A 7,586-nucleotide genomic window follows, 5' to 3' on the forward strand; every position below is an offset into this window, starting at 1 on the left:
AGCAGATAGCGTAGCAGATTTTAAGAGAGGTTTGGACAAGTTCCTGGAGGAATAGTCCATAGTCTGTTATTGAGACAGACAAGGGGGAAGCCACTACTTGCCCTGGATCAGTAGCATGGAATGTTGCTACTCTGGGTTTTAGCCAGGTACTGGGGACCTGGCTTGGCCACCATGAGGATGGACTACTGGGCTAGATGGACCATTGGTCTTACCCAGTAAGGCTATTGTTTTACAAAACCGTAGTGCGGTTTTTAGTGCCGGCTGTGGCGGTAACAGCTCTGATGGCGTCACTAAAAACTGCACTATGTTGTTGTAAAGGGGGGCAGAGGTAAAGAGACTTGGAAGAGCACCTCCCATTTGCAGGTGTGTGTATGAAAAGTGCAACCTTTATCCATGAGAGTTTGGGATTCTGTGGTATTTAAAAAACACTCAAGTATCCAAGGTAGCCCCCAGGGAATTTTGTGTCTGACATTAAGCTGAAGAGGAAAAGTTCATGTTATAAATGATAAGGTTCAAGGTTTATTAATATTTGATGTATCGCTGAATCTGTTTACAAAGCGATGTACACAAGTAAAAAAAGGGATAAGATTATAAAAATACAAATTAAAAATTCATTAACATCAAATTTATGACAAGACAGACTTGAACTGGGGAGGGAAAAAGGGCAAAGGTTACATCTGTTATATCGAGAAAAACATATATGGAAAAAACAGAAGGGAACGGGGGTAGAAAAAAATTAAAAAATAAAAATATTGAGTATTAAAAACATCTTTAAAAAGGTGCGTTTTTAAGGATTTTTTAAAAGAAAGATCTTTTTCATTTTTAATATGTTGTGGCAGAGAGTTCCACCATTGTGGGCCCATAACAGAAAACATATCTGATCTTCTTGTACCTATTGTTTTCAGGGAAGGTAGAGCTAGTAAGTATTGAGAGGATGATCTGAGTGAGCGTAAGGGATTATGAGGAATTAACATTCTTGCTATAAACTGAAGTTCGTTGTGGGCTAGGGTTTTAAATATAAGCAGCATGACCTTAAATAGAATGCGATGGCTGATAGGAAGCCAATGAGCATCAATAAATAGTGGCGTAACATGATCAAATTTCTTAGCGTTATAGATCAATTTAATGGCAGTATTTTGAATGATTTGAAGACGTCGTTTTTCTTTTTGAGAGATGTTGAGTAATAAGGAGTTACAGTAATCTATTTTAGCTATAACTAGTGAGTGGATCAGAATGTTATGCGATTTAGGCTCAAGAACTTTGGCGATTGATCTTATTAATCGCAGTTTATAAAAGCAAGATTTGACTATATTACTAATATGATCGTGGAATATCAATTTATCGTCAATTATAACCCCTAAAATTTTTAAATTGGGGTCAGTTTCCATAGTGTTATTATTAAGAACCAAAGGCAATTTAAGGATTATGTCATTTTTCCAGTTAAAAATCATGGTTTTTGTTTTTTTGACATTTAATGCTAATTTGTACTAAGGGGGACCACTTTAATGGCAAAATTTTGATGTTGATGGAACCCCCCCACCCTACATAATTAAGATCAATCAATATAACACAATATGGTTTAGTATTGTAACAGAATAAATTACATTAGAAATTATTGACGGTGCAAAAGCAGCAAAAATATTGGCGCGTTAGTGCTAAAGAAACTATGGGAAGAGTAGAAGCAGTTTGTCCTTCGTTTTACTTGCAATTCAGCAAGCTGCATTTCCAAGACGAGAGCGGGCGAGGGAAATATTTAGGTGGTAATGAAAGAAGCCACTATTTCTGCAGTCACCATCCTCTTCATTATTCTAAAGGTTTAGTGAAATAGTGCGGTGGCCGTGTTAATCCACTCTTTATGGTAATATATAGAAATAAAACAAAACCATAAAGGAAAAAAAACCCCACCTTTTTTAAAGTTTGTCCAATAAAAAAGTTATTATTCTTTCCTTTGTTTTTATTTCTACATATTACCTTAAGGATTAATGTTTCCTCTCCCAGTTCAGTTGCCCTCTCCACCTAATTTTACATGGGCGAGTTAGGTGGCTAACCAGGCAGCATAAAGAGGGACAGAGTACAGCAAACACAATAGAGCAGAAGAAGAAGAACAAAGGCCCTGATTCTTGACCTGGCACCAATATCGTTGTCCGCCTTAAAGGTGGATTCCAATCGTGTCAATCACCCATCAGCACCAGTTTTGGAATTGCGCTGATGTGATGAAGTTACAGGGAAATACTTTTAAAACCATTGGCGAGGAAATATTTTTTTTTATCTTGCTTACTACAAGATAATGGAATGTTGCTACTCTTTGGGTTTTGGCCAGATACTAGTGACCTGGATTGGCCACCGTGAGAATGGGCTACTGGGCTTGATGGACCTTTGATCTGACCCAGTAGGGCTATTCTTATGTAATGTAGGCCAGGGGTTTCCAGTTGTACATTTCCGGTGCCTATCTTCATGTGAATCACACCTACGTAAGTGCTTTAGGCCACCTACCACCACTTTCGGCATTGTTCACGCCTAATTTGGCATTTGTGGCTTAAAGTGCCTAAGTAGGCATGATTACGGCACCGATTTTCTAGGCACCAGTATGCACTTCAAATCTCAATTAAAGATGGCATTTTTAACAGATGTATAGGCGCCTACCGGCACCTAGAATATTGGCGCTGGTTTGAGAATTTGGGCCAAATGGCCTCAGTGAACAAGGACTTGTCTTTATTGACCCAGAATTGCCTTTATTATTGACCCAACCTGAGCTGTGTTTTGGCGTATAATGCCTGCATCAGGGGTCAGTGAAAGAACAAAAAGCAATCAACTCAGGAATCAGTCCTTAAGCCAGAGCTCTTTGGCTGACCCCTGATGCAGGTATCGTAAGCTCATGGGGCAATAAAGACAAGTCCTTGTTCATTGAGGCCCTTTGTGCTTTTTTTTTTTTTTTTTGCTATAAAATAACAGGCCAAAACACCCGTCAATTATAGCTAGCTAAATAACCAGTAATATTTACCTGGTTATTTTAACCAGCTATAATAGACAGGCAAACATACACATCTAAGACAACCAGTTAATTTAGCAGGCTATAATTAATGGGTATTTTGACCTGTTATTTTAACCACCTAAATCACCCATGTAAAATTAGGCTGGAGAGGAAACTGGGAGTCAGTTACATTAATCCTTTAAGGCAGGGGTGCCCAACCTTTTGGGGTTCATAGACAAAACCGCCGAAGACAAAGGCGCGCGCCAACAACTGAACGCAAGATGGAAGCACGCGCCAAAGAAAAAGAGTGTTGTTAGGGGCTCCGAAGGGGGGTTTTGTTGGGGAACCCCCCCCCCCCACTTTACTTAATACAGATCACGGCGGCGTTGTGGGGGGTTGTAACCGCCCTCATTATACTGGAAACTTAACTGTTTCCCTGTTTTTTAGGGAAAAAGTGAAGTTTTCAGTAAAATGTGGGGGAGTTACAACCCCCCACAACGCGGCGCGATCTGTATAAAGTGTGGGGGTTCCCCCCACACCCCCGGCAGAGCCCTTTAAACAGTTATTTTCTTCGGCGCGCACCTCCACATTGTGCTCAGTTGTCTGCGCGCACCTTTGTCCCGGCGCGCTTTTGACCTGACACCACCTTTTGGCTTCCCTGGGCCGCATTGGCCGAAAATTTTTTTTCTGGGACCACGCAAACGCTGCAGCAAGCCAGAGGAGGGAGCCGGCAAGATGGTAAACACCTGGGAGCAGCAGAGGAAAACACTGCATCGCCCTCAACTGGGGGCTGCACAAAATACTTCATGGGGCCGCATGCGACCCTTGGGCCATAGGTTGGACACCCCTGCTTTAAGGTAATATGTAGAAATTAAACAAAGGGGAAAAAATACCTTTTTTTATTGAACAAAAAAATGTATTATGTTTTTTTCCTTTGTTTTATTTCTATATATTACCATGAAGAGTGGACTAACATGGCCACCACACCATTTCCACTAATCCTTTAGAAAAATGAATAGGATGTTGACTGCAGAAATAGTGGCTTCTTTCATTATCACCTAAATATTTCCCTCTCCGCTCTTGTCTTGGAAATGCAGCTTGCTGAATTGCAAGTTAAACGAAGGACAAACTGCTTCGTCTCCTCTTCCCCTAGTTTCTTTAGCACTAATGCACCAACATTTTTGCTGCTTTTGCACCACCGAGAATATCTAATGTTGTAATTTATCTCACATTCTAAGTAGCCATTCTAATATTAAACCATATTGTGCTATATTGATTGATCTTATTTATATAGTGGTTGTTTTTTTATCACCTTACCAGAATTTCCCTATTAAAGTCTCAGTGGCAAAGACTCAAATAGGTCTTTTAACAAAGATACGCTGTCAAGCAGTGCACAGTAAATTCCAATTGATGGTACAGTCTTCAGTCAGAAAGATGCTTTGTTTTTATTTAGCTTTCCCTTATTCAAGATTACTATAGTAGTTGTCCAGGCCAAGTGCCATCCCAATAGCATTCAAAACACTTTTTACCACTCTTAAGTCATTCCATTGAGTGTGACACAGTGGTTAGAGCTACAGCCTCAGCACCCTGAGGTTGTGGGTTCAAATCCCTAGCTTCTCCTTGTGACCCTGGGCAAGTCACTTAATCCCCTCATTGCCCCAAGTACACTAGAGTTTGAGCCCACCAGGACCGATAGGGAAATATGATAAAGTACCTGAATGTATACCACTTAGGAGATAAGTGGTATATAAATAATTAAATTTTTAAAAAAAAATTCACTGGAGCGATCCTCCTCCTCAAAGCAGGTTGTTTTACTGGTATGTGCTGCAGCTCTTGTACAAGAACTTACCGGTACATTGAATTTTCCTTCCGACACATCAGTCCCTACAGCTGCAGCGTCCTCTGTAGTAGTCACCTATTGCTGGGGTTGCCTACTATAATTGACTTCAACTGACCTTTAAACTCAGACTGCAAAACCAGGACACCATACCGTCACTATACCCCAAAGCACAATAGGAGCAGGGCCCAGATTCTATCGTGCTGAAAGTTGTATGCCAAATTTTGGATGCACACACAACTGAATTAAGAGGCCCTTTAATCAGCAATTGGATGCTAACAGCCAATGGTTGCAGTTAATGGGCAGTTGGATGCTAGTCTATTTAGCATGAATCTAAAAAGGGGGGACTGGCTGGGGCATGTCAAAAGCGTTCAAAAAAGTTATGTGCAGAATTATAGAATTAGGTCAATCCACACCTAAGGTAGGCACTAGGATTTACACTTGCTTTTATGCCCTTCCCATGACCACACTCTTGGGTTACACACGATCCAATTGAGGCACCCATTGTTAGACTAGCAACTAGCCAGATTGGTGCCCAAATCACAATTAATAATAATAAATAACAGTTTATATACCGCAGTACCGTTAAGTTCTATGCGGTTTACAAAAGATTAGAGAAGTACAAGTTGAGAGAAATTAAGGGAAGGGAGAACAAGTGGGGGAAATGACCAGAGAACCGTTAAGTAGGGGAAAAGGAAGAACGGGTCAACTATCTAGGTACTTCAGGAACAGGTAAGTTTTGAGGTGTTTCCTGAACACCTCGTAAGTGGTGGGCGAGAGGAGTTGTTCTAGTTCTTTACCCCATAAAGCTGCTTGATGTGAGAGAAGGTGCCAACTGAGTCATTAGAGCTCATTAACTTATTTTGGGCTTCAAGTCTTTTTACATCCTCAGCCAGATATGGCCTCACCAAAATTCACCTCTAGTCTAATCCCAATTCTAACGCAACAGTACAGAATTATGTGATTATCTAGCATCAAGCACAGCTGGTTGGACAAATACTTCTAAAACTAAGTTGCATAATGAGAAAAATGCTTAATTTGTTCTAAATATATGGAATAAAGAAAGAATTTTTTTTTTTTTAATTCAAAGCAAAAGTAATATTCAGCATATCTTCTACAGTATCTTTTTAGAAGAGAATAATTCTCTTAAAAGAGAACTCAAATTTTCTTGAAAGTTACTTGGGTTTCCAGGTCACTTCATCAAATATTTAAACTAGGTAACATTCAAGGGAAATTGCCATTTTTTTAATGTTTTGGGGTGGAATTACTTTAATGCAGTGACCTACAGCAACTTTCTCTTATCTCTCTAGCTGTAAAAATCTACACTCACTCTCCATTATCAACATTAATAGATAGTAGATGTAATTCTCTCTTGTATGCTGTGCAATATTCAAAGCAGGGCTGTGGAGGTGGAGTCTGTAAAAATGTTCCAACCAACTCCAGTTTCAAAATAAAAGCTTACAATATTGTAAGAGAAATTTATAATTTTATCCTTATTTTTTTGTCCTAGATCTAAAATACTAGTTCATATAAGTTATATTTATCAGTACTTTAGATTAGGGATCTCAAGTCTCTCCTTGAGGGCCACAATCTGGTGTCAGGTCAAAAGCGCGCCGGGACAAAGGCGCGTTCAGACAATTGAGCGCAGCGCGGAGGTGCGCGCCGCAGAAAATTACTGTTTTTAGGGCTCCGACGGGGGGGGGGCATGGGGGGCCACTTTACTTAATAGAGATCGCGCCGCGTTGTAGGGGGTTTGGGGGGTTGTAACCCCCCACATTTTACTGAAAACTTCCCTTTTTCCCTGTTTTTAGGGAAAAAGTTAAGTTTACAGTAAAATGTGGAGGGTTACAACCCCCCAAACCCCCCACAACGCCGGCGCGATCTCTATTAAGTAAACTGGGGGGGGGCTCCCCAACAAAACCCCCCGTCGGAGCCCCTAAAAACTGTAATTTTCTTCGGCGCGCGCCTCCGTCTTGCGCTCAGTTGTCGGCGCACGCCTTTGTCTTTCGCGGGGTTGTCTATAAACCCCGCAATCCAGTCGGGTTTGCAGGATTTCCCCCAATGAATATGCATTGAAAGCAGTGCATGCACATAGGTCTCATGCATATTCATTGGGGAAATCCTAAAAACCCAACTGGATTGCGGCCCTCAAGGAGGGACTTTGAGACCCCTGCTTTAGTAGGAGTCAAAGCTGAAGGTTTGGTGTATCAACTCCACAGCCCTGATTCTAAGTGGCATTCAAAAGTAGTAATATATCTTCTTGCCTCTATTAAAAGAAACAAGGTTAAAATGGTAGTGGCAACATAAGTTATGCCAGAACTCATCTGAAGGTCATTTGAACATCATGGCAAAAAAAAAAAAAAAAAGCCTTTTTTTTTTTTTTTAAGATGTAGCACACAGCACATCACAGTTCTTAACATTTAAGAATGTTTGGCATACACACCATGATTAAAATCCATATTTATTTTCATCCACATTTCCTGAGCTTTAAATTCTGTGCAAACCAACATAATAAATAGAAGGGCGGGGGAGATCAAACATCTCATTGCAAGGCGAATTCTGCAGAAATTTCAACAAATTCTGCTTTGAAAAGAGGCATTTATTTTGGCCCAATGCTTGTGAAAAATCATGGCAGAAATTAACAAGAACTACAGGTTACAGGAATGCAAAATGATGGCCATTCAAGTGAATAAGAATCTATTAAGAAATCCACTAAAAACAATACAGTTACATGTTGAAAAATGGAATATTAAGCTTGAAAGCTGTACATGCTACAAT

The sequence above is a fragment of the Geotrypetes seraphini genome, chromosome 9 (assembly GCF_902459505.1).
Source record: "Geotrypetes seraphini chromosome 9, aGeoSer1.1, whole genome shotgun sequence".
Classification (NCBI taxonomy): Eukaryota; Metazoa; Chordata; class Amphibia; order Gymnophiona; family Dermophiidae; genus Geotrypetes; species Geotrypetes seraphini.